General features: G+C 39.0%; 1 protein-coding gene across 2 annotated transcripts in view; it reads left to right on the top strand.

Moving 5' to 3' along the window:
• The window catches only part of LOC128660486 (uncharacterized), a 308,731-nt gene that overhangs the window by 118,117 nt on the left and 166,999 nt on the right, over window positions 1-23,615 (top strand). The gene's annotated exons all lie outside the window — the stretch shown is intronic.

The raw sequence follows: 23,615 nt of genomic DNA, 5'->3' as shown, positions 1-23,615 counted from the left end.
TTGACGTCCTTTTGCGCCAAAAATGTCGGCGTTCCGGATGTGGCGTCATTTCTTTCATGTAATTAGCAAGAGTCCATGAGCTAGTGACGTATGGGATATACATTCCTACCAGGAGGGGCAAAGTTTCCCAAACCTCAAAATGCCTATAAATACACCCCTCACCACACCCACAATTCAGTTTTACAAACTTTGCCTCCGATGGAGGTGGTGAAGTAAGTTTGTGCTAGATTCTACGTTGATATGCGCTCCGCAGCAAGTTGGAGCCCGGTTTTCCTCTCAGCGTGCAGTGAATGTCAGAGGGATGTGAGGAGAGTATTGCCTAAATGCAGGATGTGAGGAGAGTATTGCCTAAATGAATGCAGTGATCTCCTTCTACGGGGTCTATTTCATAGGTTCTCTGTTATCGGTCGTAGAGATTCATCTCTTACCTCCCTTTTCAGATCGACGATATACTCTTATATATACCATTACCTCTGCTGATTCTCGTTTCAGTACTGGTTTGGCTATCTGCTATATGTAGATGAGTGTCCTGGGGTAAGTAAGTCTTATTTTCTGTGACACTCCAAGCTATGGTTGGGCACTTTGTTTATAAAGTTCTAAATATATGTATTCAAACATTTATTTGCCTTGACTCAGAATGTTCAACTTTCCTTATTTTCAGACAGTCAGTTTCATATTTGGGATAATGCATTTTAAGTTAACATTTTTCTTACCTTAAAATTTGACTTTTTCCCTGTGGGCTGTTAGGCTCGCGGGGGCTGAAAATGCTTCAGTTTATTGCGTCATTCTTGGCGCGGACTTTTTTGGCGCAAAAATTCTATTTCGTTTCCGGCGTCATACGTGTCGCCGGAAGTTGCGTCATTTTTTGACGTTATTTTGCGCCAAAAATGTCGGCGTTCCGGATGTGGCGTCATTTTTGGCGCCAAAAAGCATTTAGGCGCCAAATAATGTGGGCGTCTTATTTGGCGCGAAAAAATATGGGCGTCGCTTTTGTCTCCACATTATTTAAGTCTCATTTTTTTATTGCTTCTGGTTGCTAGAAGCTTGTTCTTTGGCATTTTTTCCCATTCCTGAAACTGTCATTTAAGGAATTTGATCAATTTTGCTTTATATATATGTTGTTTTTTCTCTTACATATTGCAAGATGTCTCACCTTGCATCTGAGTCAGAAGATACTACAGGAAAATCGCTGTCAAGTGCTGAATCTACCAAAGCTAAGTGTATCTGCTGTAAACTTTTGGTAGCTATTCCTCCAGCTGTTGTTTGTATTGATTGTCATGACAAACTTGTTAAAGCAGATAATATTTCCTTTAGTAAAGTACCATTGCCTGTTGCAGTTCCTTCAACATCTAAGGTGCAGAATGTTCCTGATAATATAAGAGATTTTGTTTCTGAATCCATAAAGAAGGCTATGTCTGTTATTTCTCCTTCTAGTAAACGTAAAAAATCTTTTAAAACTTCTCTCCCTACAGATGAATTTTTAAATGAACATCATCATTCTGATTCTGATGATTCCTCTGGTTCAGAGGATTCTGTCTCAGAGGTTGATGCTGATAAATCTTCATATTTATTTAAAATGGAATTTATTCGTTCTTTACTTAAAGAAGTACTAATTGCTTTAGAAATTGAGGATTCTGGTCCTCTTGATACTAATTCTAAACGTTTAGATAAGGTATTTAAAGCTCCTGTGGTTATTCCAGAAGTTTTTCCTGTTCCTAATGCTATTTCTGCAGTAATTTCCAAAGAATGGGATAATTTGGGTAATTCATTTACTCCTTCTAAACGTTTTAAAGCAATTATATCCTGTGCCGTCTGACAGATTAGAATTTTGGGACAAGATCCCTAAAGTTGATGGGGCTATTTCTACCCTTGCTAAACGTACTACTATTCCTACGTCAGATGGTACTTCGTTTAAGGATCCTCTAGATAGGAAAATTGAATCCTTTCTAAGAAAAGCTTATCTGTGTTCAGGTAATCTTCTTAGACCTGCTATATCTTTGGCTGATGTTGCTGCAGCTTCAACTTTTTGGTTGGAAACTTTAGCGCAACAAGTAACACATCGTGATTCTCATGATATTATTATTCTTCTTCAGCATGCTAATAATTTTATCTGTGATGCCATTTTTGATATTATCAGAGTTGATGTCAGGTTTATGTCTCTAGCTATTTTAGCTAGAAGAGCTTTATGGCTTAAAACTTGGAATGCTGATATGGCTTCTAAATCAACTTTACTTTCCATTTCTTTCCAGGGTAACAAATTATTTGGTTCTCAGTTGGATTCCATTATTTCAACTGTTACTGGTGGGAAAGGAACTTTTTTACCACAGGATAAAAAATCTAAAGGTAAAAACAGGGCTAATAATCGTTTTCGTTCCTTTCGTTTCAACAAAGAACAAAAGCCTGATCCTTCATCCTCAGGAGCAGTTTCAGTTTGGAGACCATCTCCAGTCTGGAATAAATCCAAGCCAGCTAGAAAGGCAAAGCCTGCTTCTAAGTCCACATGAAGGTGCGGCCCTCATTCCAGCTCAGCTGGTAGGGGGCAGGTTACGTTTTTTCAAGGAAATTTGGATCAATTCTGTTCACAATCTTTGGATTCAGAGCATTGTTTCAGAAGGGTACAGAATTGGTTTCAAGATGAGACCTCCTGCAAAGAGATTTTTTCTTTCCCGTGTCCCAGTAAATCCAGTAAAAGCTCAAGCATTTCTGAAATGTGTTTCAGATCTAGAGTTGACTGGAGTAATTATTCCAGTTCCAGTTCCGGAACAGGGGATGGGGTTTTATTCAAATCTCTTCATTGTACCAAAGAAGGAGAATTCTTTCAGACCAGTTCTGGATCTAAAAATATTGAATCATTATGTAAGGATACCAACATTCAAGATGGTAACTGTAAGGACTATCTTACCTTTTGTTCAGCAAGGGAATTATATGTCCACAATAGATTTACAGGATGCATATCTGCATATTCGGATTCATCCAGATCATTATCAGTTCCTGAGATTCTCGTTTCTGGACAAGCATTACCAGTTTGTGGCTCTGCCGTTTGGCCTAGCTACAGCTCCAAGAATTTTTACAAAGGTTCTCGGTGCCCTGCTGTCTGTAATCAGAGAACAGGGTATTGTGGTATTTCCTTATTTGGACGATATCTTGGTACTTGCTCAGTCTTTACATTTAGCAGAATCTCATACGAATCGACTTGTGTTGTTTCTTCAAGATCATGGTTGGAGGATCAATTTACCAAAAAGTTCTTTGATTCCTCAGACAAGGGTAACCTTTCTGGGTTTCCAGATGGATTCAGTGTCCATGACTCTGTCTTTAACAGACAAGAGACGTCTAAAGTTGATTGCAGCTTGTCGAAACCTTCAGTCACAATCATTCCCTTCGGTAGCCTTATGCATGGAAATTCTAGGTCTTATGACTGCTGCATCGGACGCGATCCCCTTTGCTCGTTTTCACATGCGACCTCTTCAGCTCTGTATGCTGAAGCAATGGTGCAAGGATTACACGAAGATATCTCAATTAATATCTTTAAAACCGATTGTTCGACACTCTCTAACATGGTGGACAGATCACCATCGTTTAATTCAGGGGGCTTCTTTTGTGCTTCCGACTTGGACTGTAATTTCAACAGATGCAAGTCTCACAGGTTGGGGAGCTGTGTGGGGATCTCTGACGGCACAAGGAGTTTGGGAATCTCAGGAGGTGAGATTACCGATCAATATTTTGGAACTCCGTGCAATTTTCAGAGCTCTTCAGTTTTGGCCTCTTCTGAAGAGAGAATCGTTCATTTGTTTTCAGACAGACAATGTCACAACTGTGGCATACATCAATCATCAAGGAGGGACTCACAGTCCTCTGGCTATGAAAGAAGTATCTCGAATTTTGGTTTGGGCGGAATCCAGCTCCTGTCTAATCTCTGCGGTTCATATCCCAGGTGTAGACAATTGGGAAGCGGATTATCTCAGTCGCCAAACATTGCATCCGGGCGAATGGTCTCTTCACCCAGAGGTATTTCTTCAGATTGTTCAAATGTGGGAACTTCCAGAAATAGATCTGATGGCGTCCCATCTAAACAAGAAACTTCCCAGGTATCTGTCCAGATCCCGGGATCCTCAGGCGGAGGCAGTGGATGCATTATCACTTCCTTGGAAGTATCATCCTGCCTATATCTTTCCGCCTCTAGTTCTTCTTCCAAGAGTAATCTCCAAGATTCTGAAGGAATGCTCGTTTGTTCTGCTGGTTGCTCCGGCATGGCCTCACAGGTTTTGGTATGCGGATCTTGTCCGGATGGCCTCTTGCCAACCGTGGACTCTTCCGTTAAGACCAGACCTTCTGTCACAAGGTCCCTTTTTCCATCAGGATCTGAAATCCTTAAATTTAAAGGTATGGAGATTGAACGCTTAATTCTTGGTCAAAGAGGTTTCTCTGACTCTGTGTTTAATACTATGTTACAGGCTCGTAAATCTGTATCTCGAGAGATATATTATAGAGTCTGGAAGACTTATATTTCTTGGTGTCTTTCTCATCATTTTTCCTGGCATTCTTTTAGAATACCGAGAATTTTACAGTTTCTTCAGGATGGTTTAGATAAGGGTTTGTCCGCAAGTTCTTTGAAAGGACAAATCTCTGCTCTTTCTGTTCTTTTTCACAGAAAGATTGCTATTCTTCCTGATATTCATTGTTTTGTACAAGCTTTGGTTCGTATAAAACCTGTCATTAAGTCAATTTCTCCTCCTTGGAGTTTGAATTTGGTTCTGGGAGCTCTTCAAGCTCCTCCGTTTGAACCTATGCATTCATTGGACATTAAATTACTTTCTTGGAAAGTTTTGTTGCTTTTGGCCATCTCTTCTGCCAGAAGAGTTTCTGAATTATCTGCTCTTTCTTGTGAGTCTCCTTTTCTGATTTTTCATCAGGATAAGGCGGTGTTGCGAACTTCTTTTGAATTTTTACCTAAAGTTGTGAATTCCAACAACATTAGTAGAGAAATTGTGGTTCCTTCATTATGTCCTAATCCTAAGAATTCTAAGGAGAAATCGTTGCATTCTTTGGATGTTGTTAGAGCTTTGAAATATTATGTTGAAGCTACGAAATCTTTTCGTAAGACTTCTAGTCTATTTGTTATCTTTTCCGGTTCTAGAAAAGGCCAGAAAGCTTCTGCCATTTCTTTGGCATCTTGGTTGAAATCTTTAATTCATCTTGCCTATGTTGAGTCGGGTAAAACTCCGCCTCAGAGAATTACAGCTCATTCTACTAGGTCAGTTTCTACTTCCTGGGCGTTTAGGAATGAAGCTTCGGTTGACCAGATCTGCAAAGCAGCAACTTGGTCCTCTTTGCATACTTTTTACTAAATTCTACCATTTTGATGTATTTTCTTCTTCTGAAGCAGTTTTTGGTAGAAAAGTACTTCAGGCAGCGGTTTCAGTTTGAATCTTCTGCTTATGTTTTTCGTTAAACTTTATTTTGGGTGTGGATTATTTTCAGCAGGAATTGGCTGTCTTTATTTTATCCCTCCCTCTCTAGTGACTCTTGTGTGGAAAGATCCACATCTTGGGTAGTCATTATCCCATACGTCACTAGCTCATGGACTCTTGCTAATTACATGAAAGAAAACATAATTTATGTAAGAACTTACCTGATAAATTCATTTCTTTCATATTAGCAAGAGTCCATGAGGCCCGCCCTTTTTTGTGGTGGTTATGATTTTGTATAAAGCACAATTATTCCAATTCCTTATTTTATATGCTTTCACACTTTTTTATCACCCCACTTCTTGGCTATTCGTTAAACTGAATTGTGGGTGTGGTGAGGGGTGTATTTATAGGCATTTTGAGGTTTGGGAAACTTTGCCCCTCCTGGTAGGAATGTATATCCCATACGTCACTAGCTCATGGACTCTTGCTAATATGAAAGAAATGAATTTATCAGGTAAGTTCTTACATAAATTATGTTTTTTGGCGCCAAACAATGTGGGCGTATTATTTGGCGCCAAAAAATATGGGCGTCGCTTTTGTCTCCACATTATTTCAGTCTCATTTTTTCTTTGCTTCTGGTTACTAGAAGCTTGTTTATTGGCATTTTTTTCCCATTCCTGAAACTGTCATTTAAGGAATTTGATCAATTTTGCTTTATATGTTGTTTTTTCTCTTACATATTGCAAGATGTCTCACGTTGCATCTGAGTCAGAAGATACTTCAGGAAAATCGCTGTCTAGTGCTGGAACTACCAAAGCTAAGTGTATCTGCTGTAAACTTTTGGTAGCTATTCCTCCGGCTGTTGTTTGTATTAATTGTCATGACAAACTTGTTAAAGCAGATAATATTTCCTTTAGTAATGTACCATTGCCTGTTGCAGTTCCCTCAACATCTAAGGTGCAGAATGTTCCTGATAACATAAGAGATTTTGTTTCTGAATCCATCAAGAAGGCTATGTCTGTTATTTCTTTCATGTAATTAACAAGAGTCCATGAGCTAGTGACGTATGGGATATACATTCCTACCAGGAGGGGCAAAGTTTCCCAAACCTTAAAATGCCTATAAATACACCCCTCACCACACCCACAAATCAGTTTTACAAACTTTGCCTCCGATGGAGGTGGTGAAGTAAGTTTGTGCTAGATTCTACGTTGATATGCGCTCCGCAGCAAGTTGGAGCCCGGTTTTCCTCTCAGCGTGCAGTGAATGTCAGAGGGATGTGAGGAGAGTATTGCCTATTGAATGCAGTGATCTCCTTCTACGGGGTCTATTTCATAAGGTTCTCTGTTATCGGTCGTAGAGATTCATCTCTTACCTCCCTTTTCAGATCGACGATATACTCTTATATTTACCATTTCCTCTACTGATTCTCGTTTCAGTACTGGTTTGGCTTTCTACAAACATGTAGATGAGTGTCCTGGGGTAAGTAAGTCTTATTTTCTGTGACACTCTAAGCTATGGTTGGGCACTTTATTTATAAAGTTCTAAATATATGTATTCAAACATTTATTTGCCTTGACTCAGAATGTTCAACTTTCCTTATTTCCAGACAGTCAGTTTCATATTTGGGATTATGCTTACCTCAAAAATTTGACTTTTTTCCCTGTGGGCTGTTAGGCTCGCGGGGGCTGAAAATGTTTATTTTATTGCGTCATTTTTGGCGCGGACTTTTTTGGCGCAAAAATTCATTTCCGTTTCCGGCGTCATACGTGTCGCCGGAAGTTGCGTCATTTTTGACGTTATTTTGCGCCAAAAATGTCGGCGTTCCGGATGTGGCGTCATTTTTTGGCGCCAAAAGCATTTAGGCGCCAAATAATGTGGGCGTTTTATTTGGCGCCAAAAAATATGGGCGTCGCTTTTGTCTCCACATTATTTCAGTCTCATTTTTCATTTGCTTCTGGTTGCTAGAAGCTTGATGTTTGGCATTTTTTTCCCATTCCTGAAACTGTCTTATAAGGAATTTGATCTATTTTGCTTTATATGTTGTTTTTTCTCTTACATATTGCAAGATGTCTCACGTTGCATCTGAGCCAGAAGATACTACAGGAAAACCTCTGCCTGCTGGATCTACCAAAGCTAAGTGTATCTGCTGTAAACTTTTGGTAGTTATTCCACCAGCTGTTGTTTGTATTAAATGTCATGACAAACTTGTTAATGCAGATAATATTTCCTTTAGTGATGTACCATTGCCTGTTGCAGTTCCCTCAACATCTAAGGTGCAGAATGTTCCTGATAACATAAGAGATTTTGTTTCTGAATCCATAAAGAAGGCTTTGTCTGTTATTTCTCCTTCTAGTAAACGTAAAAAGTCTTTTAAATCTTCTCTCTCTACAGATGAATTTTTAAATGAACACCATCATTCTGATTCTTTGGACTCTTCTGGTTCAGAGGATTCTGTCTCAGAAATTGATGCTGATAAATCTTCATATTTATTTAAGATGGAATTTATTCGCTCCTTACTTAAAGAAGTACTAATTGCTTTAGAAATAGAGGATTCTAGTCCTCTTGATACTAATTCTATACGTTTGGATAAGGTTTTTAAAGCTCCTGCGGTTATTCCAGAAGTCTTTCCTGTTCCTAATGCTATTTCTGCAGTAATTGCTAAGGAATGGGATAGATTGGGTAATTCATTTACTCCTTCTAAACGTTTTAAGCAATTATATCCTGTTCCGCCTGACAGGTTAGAATTTTGGGACAAAATCCCTAAAGTTGATGGGGCTATTTCTACCCTTGCTAAACGTACTACCATTCCTACATCAGATGGTACCTCGTTTAAGGATCCTTTAGATAGAAAAATTGAATCTTTTCTAAGAAAAGCTTATCTATGTTCAGGTAATCTTCTTAGACCTGCTATATCATTGGCTGATGTTGCTGCAGCTTCAACTTTTTGGTTGGAAACTCTAGCGCAACAAGTAACAAATCGTGATTCTCATGATATTATTATTCTTCTCCAGCATGCTAATAATTTCATCTGTGATGCCATTTTTGATATTATTAGAGTTGATGTTAGATTTATGTCTCTGGCTATCTTAGCCAGAAGAGCTTTATGGCTTAAAACTTGGAATGCTGATATGGCTTCTAAATCAACTCTACTTTCCATTTCTTTCCAGGGAAACAAATTATTTGGTTCTCAGTTGGATTCTATTATTTCAACTGTTACTGGTGGGAAAGGAACTTTTTTACCACAGGATAAAAAGTCTAAAGGTAAAAACAGGGCTAACAATCGTTTTCGTTCCTTTCGTTTCAACAAAGAACAAAAGCCTGATCCTTCGTCCTCAGGAGCAGTTTCAGTTTGGAAACCATCTCCAGTCTGGAATAAATCCAAGCCTGCTAGAAAGGCAAAGCCTGCTTCTAAGTTCACATGAAGGTACGGCCCTCATTCCAGTTCAGCTGGTAGGGGGCAGGTTACGTTTTTTCAAAGAAATTTGGATCAATTCTGTTCACAATCTTTGGATTCAGAACATTGTTTCAGAAGGGTACAGAATTGGTTTCAAGATGAGACCTCCTGCAAAGAGATTTTTTCTTTCCCATGTCCCAGTAAATCCAGTGAAAGCTCAAGCATTTCTGAATTGTGTTTCAGATCTAGAGTTGGCTGGAGTAATTATGCCAGTTCTAGTTCCGGAACAGGGGATGGGGTTTTATTCAAATCTCTTCATTGTACCAAAGAAGGAGAATTCCTTCAGACCAGTTCTGGATCTAAAATTATTGAATCGTTATGTAAGGATACCATCGTTCAAGATGGTAACTATAAGGACTATATTGCCTTTTGTTCAGCAAGGGAATTATATGTCCACAATAGATTTACAGGATGCATATCTGCATATTCCGATTCATCCAGATCATTATCAGTTCCTGAGATTCTCTTTTCTAGACAAGCATTACCAATTTGTGGCTCTACCGTTTGGCCTTGCTACAGCTCCAAGAATTTTCACAAAGATTCTCGGTGCCCTTCTGTCTGTAATCAGAGAACAGGGTATTGTGGTATTTCCTTATTTGGACGATATCTTGGTACTTGCTCCGTCTTTACATTTAGCAGAGTCTCATACGAATCGACTTGTGTTGTTTCTTCAAGATCATGGTTGGAGGATCAATTTACCAAAAAGTTCTTTGATTCCTCAAACAAGGGTAACCTTTCTGGGTTTCCAGATAGATTCAGTGTCCATGATTTTGTCTTTAACAGACAAGAGACGTCTAAAATTGATTACAGCTTGTCGAAACCTTCAGTCTCAATCATTCCCTTCGGTAGCCTTATGCATGGAAATTCTAGGTCTTATGACTGCTGCATCGGACGCGATCCCCTTTGCTCGTTTTCACATGCGACCTCTTCAGCTCTGTATGCTGAACCAATGGTGCAGGGATTACACGAAGATATATCAATTAATATCTTTAAAACCGATTGTTCGGCACTCTCTAACGTGGTGGACAGATCACCATCGTTTAATTCAGGGGGCTTCTTTTGTTCTTCCGACCTGGACTGTAATTTCAACAGATGCAAGTCTCACAGGTTGGGGAGCTGTGTGGGGATCTCTGACGGCACAAGGAGTTTGGGAATCTCAGGAGGTGAGATTACCGATCAATATCTTGGAACTCCGTGCAGTTTTCAGAGCTCTTCAGTTTTGGCCTCTTCTGAAGAGAGAATCGTTCATTTGTTTTCAGACAGACAATGTCACAACTGTGGCATACATCAATCATCAAGGAGGGACTCACAGTCCTCTGGCTATGAAAGAAGTATCTCGAATTTTGGTTTGGGCGGAATCCAGCTCCTGTCTAATCTCTGCGGTTCATATCCCAGGTGTAGACAATTGGGAAGCGGATTATCTCAGTCGCCAAACGTTGCATCCGGGCGAATGGTCTCTTCACCCAGAGGTATTTCTTCAGATTGTTCAAATGTGGGGGTTCCCAGAGATAGATCTGATGGCCTCTCATCTAAACAAGAAACTTCCCAGGTATCTGTCCAGATCCCGGGATCCTCAGGCGGAGGCAGTGGATGCATTATCACTTCCTTGGAAGTATCATCCTGCCTATATCTTTCCGCCTCTAGTTCTTCTTCCAAGAGTAATCTCCAAGATTCTGAGGGAATGCTCGTTTGTTCTGCTAATAGCTCCGGCATGGCCTCACAGGTTTTGGTATGCGGATCTTGTCCGGATGGCATCTTGCCAACCATGGACTCTTCCGTTAAGACCAGACCTTCTGTCTCAAGGTCCTTTTTTCCATCCGGATCTGAAATCCTTAAATTTAAAGGTATGGAGATTGAACGCTTGATTCTTGGTCATAGAGGTTTCTCTGACTCCGTGATTAATACTATGTTACAGGCTCGTAAATCTGTATCTCGAGAGATATATTATAGAGTCTGGAAGACTTATATTTCTTGGTGTCTTTCTCATCATTTTTCTTGGCATTCTTTTAGAATACCGAGAATTTTACAGTTTCTTCAGGATGGTTTAGATAAGGGTTTGTCCGCGAGTTCTTTGAAAGGACAAATCTCCGCTCTTTCTGTTCTTTTTCACAGAAAGATTGCTATTCTTCCTGATATTCATTGTTTTGTACAAGCTTTGGTTCGTATAAAACCTGTCATTAAGTCAATTTCTCCTCCATGGAGTTTGAATTTGGTTTGGGAGCTCTTCAAACTCCTCCGTTTGAACCTATGCATTCATTGGACATTAAATTACTTTCTTGGAAAGTTTTGTTCCTTTTGGCCATCTCTTCTGCTAGAAGAGTTTCTGAATTATCTGCTCTTTCGTGTGAGTCTCCTTTTCTGATTTTTCATCAGGATAAGGCGGTGTTGCGAACTTCTTTTGAATTTTTACCTAAAGTTGTGAATTCCAACAACATTAGTAGAGAAATTGTGGTTCCTTCATTATGTCCTAATCCTAAGAATTCTAAGGAGAAATCATTGCATTCTTTGGATGTTGTTAGAGCTTTGAAATATTATGTTGAAGCTACGAAATCTTTCCGTAAGACTTCTAGTCTATTTGTTATCTTTTCCGGTTCTAGGAAAGGCCAGAAAGCTTCTGCCATTTCTTTGGCATCTTGGTTGAAATCTTTAATTCATCTTGCCTATGTTGAGTCGGGTAAAATTCCGCCTCAAAGAATTACAGCTCATTCTACTAGGTCAGTTTCTACTTCCTGGGCATTTAGGAATGAAGCTTCGGTTGACCAGATCTGCAAAGCAGCAACTTGGTCCTCTTTGCATACTTTTACTAAATTCTACCATTTTGATGTATTTTCTTCTTCTGAAGCAGTTTTTGGTAGAAAAGTTCTTCAGGCAGCGGTTTCAGTTTGAATCTTCTGCTTATGTTTTTTGTTAAACTTTATTTTGGGTGTGGATTATTTTCAGCAGGAATTGGCTGTCTTTATTTTATCCCTCCCTCTCTAGTGACTCTTGTGTGGAAAGATCCACATCTTGGGTAGTCATTATCCCATACGTCACTAGCTCATGGACTCTTGTTAATTACATGAAAGAAAACATAATTTATGTAAGAACTTACCTGATAAATTCATTTCTTTCATATTAACAAGAGTCCATGAGGCCCACCCTTTTTTGTGGTGGTTATGATTTTTTTGTATAAAGCACAATTATTCCAATTCCTTATTTTATATGCTTCGCACTTTTTTTCTTATCACCCCACTTCTTGGCTATTCGTTAAACTGATTTGTGGGTGTGGTGAGGGGTGTATTTATAGGCATTTTAAGGTTTGGGAAACTTTGCCCCTCCTGGTAGGAATGTATATCCCATACGTCACTAGCTCATGGACTCTTGTTAATATGAAAGAAATGAATTTATCAGGTAAGTTCTTACATAAATTATGTTTTCTCCTTCTAGTGAACATAAAAAATCTTTTAAAACTTCTCTCTCTACAGATGAATTTTTAAATGAACATCATCATTCTGATTCTGATGACTCTTCTGGTTCAGAGGATTCTGTCTCAGAGATTGATGCTGATAAATCTTCATATTTATTGAAAATGGAATTTATTCGTTCTTTACTTAAAGAAGTACTAATTGCTTTAGAAATAGAGGATTCTGGTCCTCTTGATACTAATTCTAAACGTTTAGATAAGGTATTTAAATCTCCTGTGGTTATTCCAGAAGTTTTTCCTGTTCCTAATGCTATTTCTGAAGTAATTTCCAGAGAATGGGATAAATTGGTTAATTCATTTACTCCTTCTAAACGTTTTAAGCAATTATATCCTGTGCCGTCTGACAGATTAGAATTTTGGGACAAAATCCCTAAAGTCGATGGGGCTATTTCTACCCTTGCTAAACATACTACTATTCCTACGTCAGATGGTACTTCGTTTAAAGATCCTTTAGATAGGAAAATTGAATCCTTTCTAAGAAAAGCTTATCTGTGTTCAGGTAATCTTCTTAGACCTGCTATATCTTTGGCTGATGTTGCTGCAGCTTCAACTTTTTGGTTGGAGACTTTAGCGCAACAAGTAACAGATCATGATTCTCATAATATTATTCTTCTTCTTCAGCATGCTAATAATTTTATCTGTGATGCCATTTTTGATATTATCAGAGTTGATGTCAGGTTTATGTCTCTAGCTATTTTAGCTAGAAGAGCTTTATGGCTTAAAACTTGGAATGCTGATATGGCTTCTAAATCAACTCTACTTTCCATTTCTTTCCAGGGTAACAAATTATTTGGTTCTCAGTTGGATTCTATTATCTCAACTGTTACTGGTGGGAAAAGAACTTTTTTACCACAGGATAAAAAATCTAAGGGTAAAAACAGGGCTAATAATCGTTTTCGTTTCAACAAAGAACAAAAGCCTGATCCTTCATCCTCAGGAGCAGTTTCAGTTTGGAAACCATCTCCAGTCTGGAATAAATCCAAGCCTTCTAGAAAGGCAAAGCCTGCTTCTAAGTCCACATGAAGGTGCGGCCCTCATTCCAGCTCAGCTGGTAGGGGGCAGGTTACGTTTTTTCAAAGAAATTTGGATCAATTCTGTTCACAATCTTTGGATTCAGAACATTGTTTCAGAAGGGTACAGAATTGGTTTCAAGATGAGACCTCCTGCAAAGAGATTTTTTCTTTCCCGTGTCCCAGTAAATCCAGTGAAAGCTCAAGCATTTCTGAATTGTGTTTCAGATCTAGAGTTGGCTGGAGTAATTATGCCAGTTCCAGTTCTGGAACAGGGGATGGGGTTTTATTCAAATCTCTTCATTGTACCAAAGAAGGAGAATTCCTTCAGACCAGTTCTGGATCTAAAAATATTGAATCGTTATGTAAGGATACCAACGTTCAAAATGGTAACTGTAAGGACTATCTTGCCTTTTGTTCAGCAAGGGCATTTTATGTCCACAATAGATTTACAGGATGCATATCTGCATATTCCGATTCATCCAGATCATTATCAGTTCCTGAGATTCTCTTTTCTGGACAAGCATTACCAGTTTGTGGCTCTGCCGTTTGGCCTAGCTACAGCTCCAAGAATTTTTACAAAGGTTCTCGGTGCCCTTCTGTCTGTAATCAGAGAACAGGGTATTGTGGTATTTCCTTATTTGGACGATATCTTGGTACTTGCTCAGTCTTTACATTTAGCAGAATCTCATACGAATCGACTTGTGTTGTTTCTTCAAGATCATGGTTGGAGGATCAATTCACCAAAAAGTTCATTGATTCCTCAGACAAGGGTAACCTTTCTGGGTTTCCAGATAGATTCAGTGTCCATGACTCTGTCTTTAACAGACAAGAGACGTCTAAAATTGATTTCAGCTTGTCGAAACCTTCAGTCACAATCATTCCCTTCGGTAGCCTTATGCATGGAAATTCTAGGTCTTATGACTGCTGCATCGGACGCGATCCCCTTTGCTCGTTTTCACATGCGACCTCTTCAGCTCTGTATGCTGAATCAATGGTGCAAGGATTACACAAAGATATCTCAATTAATATCTTTAAAACCGATTGTACGACACTCTCTAACGTGGTGGACAGATCACCATCGTTTAATTCAGGGGGCTTCTTTTGTGCTTCCGACCTGGACTGTAATTTCAACAGATGCAAGTCTCACAGGTTGGGGAGCTGTGTGGGGATCTCTGACGGCACAAGGAGTTTGGGAATCTCAGGAGGTGAGATTACCGATCAATATTTTGGAACTCCGTGCAATTTTCAGAGCTCTTCAGTCTTGGCCTCTTCTGAAGAGAGAATCGTTCATTTGTTTTCAGACAGACAATGTCACTACTGTGGCATACATCAATCATCAAGGAGGGACTCACAGTCCTCTGGCTATGAAAGAAGTATCTCGAATTCTGGTTTGGGCGGAATCCAGCTCCTGTCTAATCTCTGCGGTTCATATCCCAGGTATAGACAATTGGGAAGCGGATGATCTCAGTCGCCAAATGTTGCATCCGGGCGAATGGTCTCTTCACCCAGAGGTATTTCTTCAGATTGTTCAAATGTGGGAGCTTCCAGAAATAGATCTAATGGCGTCTCATCTAAACAAGAAACTTCCCAGGTATCTGTCCAGATCCCGGGATCCTCAGGCGGAAGCAGTGGATGCATTATCACTTCCTTGGAAGTATCATCCTGCTTATATCTTTCCGCCTCTAGTTCTTCTTCCAAGAGTAATCTCCAAGATTCTGAAGGAATGCTCGTTTGTTCTGCTGGTAGCTCCGGCATGGCCTCACAGGTTTTGGTATGCGGATCTTGTCCGGATGGCCCCTTGCCATCCGTGGACTCTTCCGCTACGACCAGACCTTCTGTCGCAAGGTCCTTTTTTCCATCAGGATCTCAAATCCTTAAATTTAAAGGTATGGAGTTTGAACGCTTGATTCTTGGTCAAAGAGGTTTCTCTGACTCTGTGATTAATACTATGTTACAGGCTCGTAAATCTGTATCCAGAGAGATATATTATAGAGTCTGGAAGACTTATATTTCTTGGTGTCTTTCTCATCATTTTTCTTGGCATTCTTTTAGAATTCCGAGAATTTTACAGTTTCTTCAGGATGGTTTAGATAAAGGTTTATCCGCAAGTTCTTTGAAAGGACAAATCTCTGCTCTTTCTGTTCTTTTTCACAGAAAGATTGCTAATCTTCCTGATATTCTTTTTTTGTACAAGCTTTGGTTCGTATAAAACCTGTCATTAAGTCAATTTCTCCTCCTTGGAGTTTGAATTTGGTTCTGGGGGCTCTTCAAGCTCCTCCGTTTGAACCTATGCATTCATTGGACATTAAATTACTTTCTTGGAAAGTTTGTGTTGTTTTGGCAATCTCTTCTGCCAGAAGAGTTTCTGAATTATCTGCTCTTTCTTGTGAGTCTCCTTTTCTGATTTTTCATCAGGATAAGGCAGTGTTGCGAACTTCTTTTGAATTTTTACCTAAAGTTGTGAATTCTAACAACATTAGTAGGGAAATTGTGGTTCCTTCATTATGTCCTAATCCTAAGAATTCTAAGGAGAAATCATTGCATTCTTTGGATGTTGTTAGAGCTTTGAAATATTATGTTGAAGCTACTAAGTCTTTCCGAAAGACTTCTAGTTTATTTGTTATCTTTTCTGGTTCTAGAAAAGGCCAGAAAGCTTCTGCCATTTCTTTGGCATCTTGGTTGAAATCTTTAATTCATCTTGCCTATGTTGAGTCGGGTAAATCTCCGCCTCAAAGGATTACAGCTCATTCTACTAGGTCAGTTTCTACTTCCTGGGCGTTTAGGAATGAAGCTTCGGTTGATCAGATTTGCAAAGCAGCAACTTGGTCCTCTTTGCATACTTTTACTAAATTCTACCATTTTGATGTATTTTCTTCTTCTGAAGCAGTTTTTGGTAGAAAAGTACTTCAGGCAGCGGTTTCAGTTTGAATCTTCTGCTTATGTTTTTCATTAAACTTTATTTTGGGTGTGGATTATTTTCAGCAGGAATTGGCTGTCTTTATTTTATCCCTCCCTCTCTAGTGACTCTTGCGTGGAAAGATCCACATCTTGGGTAATCATTATCCCATACATCACTAGCTCATGGACTCTTGCTAATTACATGAAAGAAAACATAATTTATGTAAGAACTTACCTGATAAATTCATTTCTTTCATATTAGCAAGAGTCCATGAGGCCCGCCCTTTTTTTGGGGTGGTTATGATTTTTGTATAAAGCACAATTATTCCAATTCCTTATTTTATATGCTTTCGCACTTTTTTATCACCCCACTTCTTGGCTATTCGTTAAACTGAATTGTGGGTGTGGTGAGGGGTGTATTTATAGGCATTTTGAGGTTTGGGAAACTTTGCCCCTCCTGGTAGGAATGTATATCCCATACGTCACTAGCTCATGGACTCTTGCTAATATGAAAGAAATGAATTTATCAGGTAAGTTCTTACATAAATTATGTTTTTGATTCAGGCGTCAACTTGCCATCTAGCCAAATCTCACACGGACATCGTGTTGGCTTTTCTAAGATCTCACGGGTGGAAGGTGAACATAAAGAGTTCACTTGTCCCTCTTACAAGAGTTCCATTCTTAGGAACTCTGATAGACTCGGTAGACATGAAGATTTTTCTGACGGAGGTCAGAAAGTCAAAGATCTTAACCACTTGCCGAGCTCTTCATTCCATTCATCGGCCGTCGATGGCTCAGTGTATGGAGGTAATCGGACTAATGGTAGTGGCAATGGACATAGTTCCGTTTTGCTCGCTTGCATCTCAGACCACTGCAACTGTGCATGCTCAGACAGTGAAATGGGGATTATGCAAATTTATCTCCTCAGATATATCTGGATCAAGAGACCAGAGACTCTCTTCTTTGGTGGTTGTCACAGGATCATCTGTCCCAGGGAATGTGTTTCCGCAGGCCAGCATAGGTCATAGTGACGACGGACGCCAGCCTCTTGGGCTATGGTGCAGTCTGGAATTCCCTGAAGGCTCAGGGTGTGTGGACTCAGGAGGAGGCCCTACTTCCAATAAATATTCTAGAACTGAAAGCGATATTCAACGCGCTTCAGGCGTGGCCTCAGCTGGCTTCGGCCAAATTCATAAGATCCCAGTCAGACAATATCACGACTGTAGCATATATCAATCATCACGGGGGAACAAAGAGTTCTCTAGCGATGATAGAGGTTTCCAAAATAATTCGATGGGCAGAGACTCACTCTTGCCATCTATCAGCAATCTATATCCCAGGAGGGGATAACTGGGAAGCGGATTTTCTCAGTCGTCAGACTTTTCATCCGGGGGAGTGGGAGTTCCATCCGGAGGTGTTTGCGCAATTGATTCATCAATGGGGCACACCAGAATTGGATCTGATGGCATCTCGTCAGAATGCCAAACTTCCTTGTTATGGGTCCAGATCAAGGGATCCTCAAGCAGTACAGATAGATGCTCTGGCAGTACCGTGGTCGTTCAACCTGGCTTATGTGTTTCCTCCTTTTCCTCTCCTTCCTCGTCTGATTGCCAGAATCAAACAGGAGAGGGCTTCGGTAATCTTGATAGCGCCTGCGTGGCCACGCAGGACTTGGTATGCAGAGCTGGTGGACATGTCATCTCTGCCACCATGGAAACTGCCACTGAGACAGGACCTTCTCATTCAGGGTCCGTTCCAACATCCAAATCTAGTTTCTCTGCGGCTGACTGCCTGGAGATTGAACGCTTGATCTTATCTAAGTCGGTCATTGATACCTTGATTCAGGCTCGAAAGCCTGTCACTAGGAAAATGTATCATAAGATATGGCGTAAATATCTTTATTGGTGCGAATCCAAAGGCTACTGGAGTAAGATCAGGATTCCTAGGATTTTGTCCTTTCTCCAAGAAGGATTGGAGAAGGGGTTATCAGCTAGTTCCTTAAAGGGACAGATTTCTGCTTTGTCAATCTTACTACACAAGCGTCTGGCAGATGTCCCAGACGTTCAGTCGTTTTGTCAGGCTTTGATTAGAATTAAGCCTGTGTTTAAACCTGTTGCTCCGCCATGGAGTTTGAATTTAGTTTTAAATGTTCTTCAAGGGGTTCCGTTTGAACCCATGCATTCCATAGATATTAAGCTTCTATCTTGGAAAGTTCTGTTTTTAGTAGCTATCTCTTCTGCTCGAAGAGTTTCTGAGCTATCTGCGTTACAATGCGACTCGCCTTCTTATAAGGTGGTTTTGCGTACTAAACCTGGATTCCTTCCTAAGGTTGTTTCAAATAAGAATATTAATCAGGAAATTGTTGCTCCTTCTCTGTGTCCTATCCCTTCTTCTAAGAAGGAGCGTCTGTTACATAATTTGGACGTGGTCCATGCCTTGAAGTTTTACTTGCAAGCGACCAAGGATTTCCGTCAAACATCTTCTCTGTTTGTCTATTCTGGAAAACGTAGAGGTCATAAAGCTACGGCTACCTCTTTCTTTTTGGCTGAAAAACATCATCCGTTTGGCATACGAGACTGCTGGACAGCAGCCTCCTGAAAGAATTACAGCTCATTCTACTAGAGCGGTGGCTTCCAAATGGGCTTTTAAAAACTATGCTTCTGTTGAACAGATTTGTAAGGCTGCGACTTAGTCTTCCCTTCATACCTTTTACTAATTTTACAAATTTGATACTTTTGCTTCTTCGGAAGCTATTTTTGGGAGAAAAGTTCTTCAAGCAGTGGTGCCTTCTGTTTAGGTATCTGTCTTGTCCCTCCCGTTCATCCGTGTCCTGTAGCTTTGGTATTGTATCCCACAAGTAAAGGATGAATCCGTGGACTCGTATCTTATAGAAGAAAAGGAAATTTATGCTTACCTGATAAATTGATTTCTTCTATGATACGACGAGTCCACGGCCCGCCCTGTCAATTTAAGACCGATTATATTTTTGGTTTAAAACTGCAGTCACCTCTTAGTCACCTTTTTAGTTTCTCCTTTTTCTTCCTATACCTTCGGTCGAATGACTGGGGGGTGGAGTCAAGGGAGGAGCTATATAGACAGCTCTGCTGTGGTGCTCTTTGCCACTTCCTGTTAGCAGGGGGATAATATCCCACAAGTAAAGGATGAATCCGTGGACTCGTCGTATCATAGAAGAAATCAATTTATCAGGTAAGCATAAATTTCCTTTTTTTTCGTATAGGTGACAAGAGTTAATGATCAGTTTCATATGGGATATACATTCCTACCAGGAGGAGGCAAAGTTTCCCAAACCCCAAAAAGCCTATAAAACTCCTCCCACTTCACACATACCTCCGTTTTTACTTTGCCTCTGCTTGAGGTGGTTGAACCATAATGATGTGATTGATTTCTTCAGAGAAAGGGGCTTTTAGAGCATATTAAATACCGGTTCCCTTCAGAGTACAGTGCTTGTCAGATGGATGTATTGGCTTGTGATACGATGCCTCATGGGAAATCCTTTATAGGCTCTCTGTAAATTCGGTAGCAGGTACTGGTACCGTTTTACTCCCTTTACAGATCGACGTTATACTCCTACTTTTGTTACCTCTGCTGATAAGTTTCAGTATTGGTTTGGCTGTCTGCTACTTGATTGATAGTGGACGAGTGTCTATTGGTAAGTATGTCTTATATTTGTTATAAATAGTCACTCCCAGCTATGTTTATGGGCACTTTTGAATGTTTTAAAAAAATGTGTGTATGTGTATGTATGTATGTGTGTGTGTGTGTGTGTGTGTGTGTGTGTGTGTGTGTATGTATGTATGTATGTATGTATGTGTATATATATATATATATATATATATATATATATATATATATATATATATATATATATATATATATATATATATATATATATGTGTGTGTGTATATATATATATATATATATATATGTGTGTGTATATATATATATATATATATATATATATATATATATATATATATATATGTGTGTGTGTGTAATATATATATATATATATATATATATATATATATATATACACACACACACACACACACACACACACACACACACACACACACACACACACACATACATATATATATATATGTGTGTGTGTGTGTATATATATATATATATATATATATATATATATGTGTGTGTATATATATATATATATATATATATATATGTGTGTGTGTGTGTATATATATATATATATATATATATATATTGTGTGTAGATGTATGTATCTATGTATTTCTTTCATGTAATTGGCAAGAGTCCATGAGCTAGTGACGTATGGGATCCTGGGGCAAAGTTTCCCAAACCTCAAATGCCTATAAATACACCCCTCACCACACCCACATTTCAGTTTTTCAAACTTTGCCTCCTATGGAGGTGGTGAAGTAAGTTTGTGCTAGATTTCTACGTTGACATGCACTTCTCAGCTTGTTTTGAAGCCCGATTCCTTTCAGAGTACAGCGAATGTCAGAGGGATGTGATGAGAGTATCACCTATTGAATGCAATGATTTTCCTAACGGGGGTCTATTTCATAGGTTCTCTGTTATCGGACATAGAGATTCATCTCCTACCTCCCTTTTCAGATCGACGATATACTCTCATATACCATTACCTCTACTGATAACTGTTTCAGTACTGGTTTGGCTATCTGCTATATGTGGATGGGTGTCTTTTTGGTAAGTATGGTCTGGCACTTTATGCATTTATATAAAGTTCTAAATATATGTATTGTACTTATATTTGCCATGAGTCAGGTTCATGTATTTCCTTATGCAGACTGTTAGTTTCATATTTAGAAATATTTTTTCTTACCTGGGGTTTAGTCTTTTTTTCAAATTTGTCTTCTTTTTACTTACAAATTGCGGGCAGCATTAGGCCCGCGAGTGCGCCAAATGCTAGATTTTATTGCGTCATTCTTGGCGCAAGTAATTTTTTGGCGCGAAAAGTCTGACGCAAGTTCGTCACTTCCGGCATCTTAGTTGACGCGGAAGTCTTACACACGGTTGCGTCGTTAGTGACACAAATGTCTCATTTCCGGATATTGTTGGCGCCAAAAAAATTTCAGTTACGTTGTGCGTTATACTTGGCGCTAAATTGTTTAATTTAATACCCCATTGCTTTTTGCCTCTTGCCTTTTTCTATGTCAGAGGGCTATGCTATTTGCATTTTTTTCCTATTCCTGAAACTGTCATATAAGGAAATTGACAAATTTTGCTTTATATGTTGTTTTTTATTTTACATTTTGCAGGATATCTCAATCTGATCCTGCCTCAGAAGTATCTGTTGGAACTTTGCTGCCTGATGTCGGTTCTACTAAAGCTAAGTGCATTATATTTCCGAATGTCATTGTATTGGTTATCATGATAAACTTTTACATGCAGATATTGTGTCCATCAGTAAATAGTACATTTCCTGTTGTTCCTTCAACTTTTTAATGTACATGTTATACCTATGAAGTTTAAAGAATTTGTTACTGATTCTATTCAGAAGGCTTTGTCTGCTATTCTGCTTTCTAATTAATATAAAGTTCTTTTAAAATTTCTCATAAGGTTGATGAAATTTCAAATCACCGACAACATAATGAATTATCCTTTTCTGATGAGGATCTATCTGATTCAGAAGATCTTTCCTCAGATATTGACACTAACAAATCTACTTATTTATTTAAAATGAAGTATTTTCGTTCTTTGTTAAAGAAGTGTTAATTATTTTGGATATTGTGGAAACTAGTCCTCTTGATATTAGAACTAGTAAATTCTGTTTTTAAACCTCCTGTGGTTACTCCAGAGGTTTTTTTCCTGTTCCTGATGCTATTTCTGTTATGATTTCTAAGGAATGGTATTAGCCGGGTACTTCTTTTATTCCTTCTTCAAGGTTTAAAAAATTGTATCCTTTTACCAGCAATTTCTATAGAGTTTTTGGAAAAGATCCTCAAAGTTGATGGGGCTATTTCTACACTTGCTGAACGTACCTCTATTCCTATGGAAGATAGTACTTAAGTTCCTTTAGATAGGAAACTTGAATCTTATCTAAGGAAAGCTTATTTAGATTCAGGTCGTCTCAGGCCTGCAATTTCTTTGGCTGATGTTGCAGCTGCATTAACTTTTTTGTTGGAGATTTAGCGCAACAAGAATTGGATTCTGATTGATCTAGTATTGTTCGCTTACTGCAACATACTAATCAGTTCTGATGCCATTTTTTTATATCATCAAGATTGATGTTAGATCTATGTCTTTAGCTATTTTTAGCTACAAGAGTTTTGAGGCTTAAATCTTGGAATGCTGTTATGACTTTTTAAGTCTAGATTGCTATCTCTTTTTTTCCAAGGTAATAAGAGACCTAAGGGTAAATATAAAGCTTCTAAATCGTTTTTCGTTCTTTTTGTCAATTAAGGAACAAAAACCTAATCCTTCCCTATAGAATCTGTTTCCAATTGGAAACCTTCATTAAATGGAATAAATCCAACCCATTTAAGTAACCAAAAGCCAGCCCCTAAGTCCGCATGAAGGTGCGACTCTCATTCCAGCTCAGCTGATAGGGGGCAGATTAAGGTTTTTTTCAAGAATGTTTTGGATAAATTCGGTCCAAAATCAATGGTTTCAGAGTATTGTCTCTCAGGGGTTTCGAATAGGATTCTGAGTAAATCCTCCTGTGAGAAGATTTTTTTTTCTCTCACGAATCCCAGCAAATCCAGTTAAAGCTCAGGCTTTCATGAAGTGTTTCAGACCTGGAGTTTCAGGGGTAGTCATGCCAGTTCATTTTCAGGGACAAGATCTGGGGTTTTATTCAAATCTATTCATTGTCCCAAAAAAGGAAATTTCATTCAGACCAATTCTGGATCTGAAATTTTTGAATCGTTATGTAAGAGTACCAATTTTCAAATGGTGACTTTAAGGACTGTTCTGCCTTTTGCAGGATGTATACCTTCATATTCCGTTTCATTCAGATCATTATCCGTTCCTGAGATTCTCTTTTCTAGACAAGCGTTACCAATTCTTTGCTTTTCCATTTTGTCTAGCAACCGCTCAAAGAATCTTTTTTAAAGGTTATTGGTGCCCTGCTTTATGGAAACTAGAGAACAGGGTATTGCAATGTTTCCTTATTTGGACGATATCTTTGTACTAGCTCAGTCTTTCTGTTCTGCAGAATCTCACACTAATCAACTAGTGTTGTTTCTTCGGAAACATGGTTGGAAGATCAGTTTTCCAAAAAGTTTCTTGATTCCTCAGACAAGGGACACCTTTTTAAATTTCCAGATAGATTCAGTGTCCATGACTCTGTCTCTAACAGACGAGACGTTTGAAAGTGGTTGCAGCCTGTCGACACCTTCAGTTT

Source organism: Bombina bombina, chromosome 5, assembly GCF_027579735.1.
Source record: "Bombina bombina isolate aBomBom1 chromosome 5, aBomBom1.pri, whole genome shotgun sequence".
Lineage (NCBI taxonomy): Eukaryota > Metazoa > Chordata > Amphibia > Anura > Bombinatoridae > Bombina > Bombina bombina.
The sequence above is the reverse complement of the archived record's forward strand: the minus strand, read 5'-3'. Positions and strand labels throughout refer to the sequence as shown.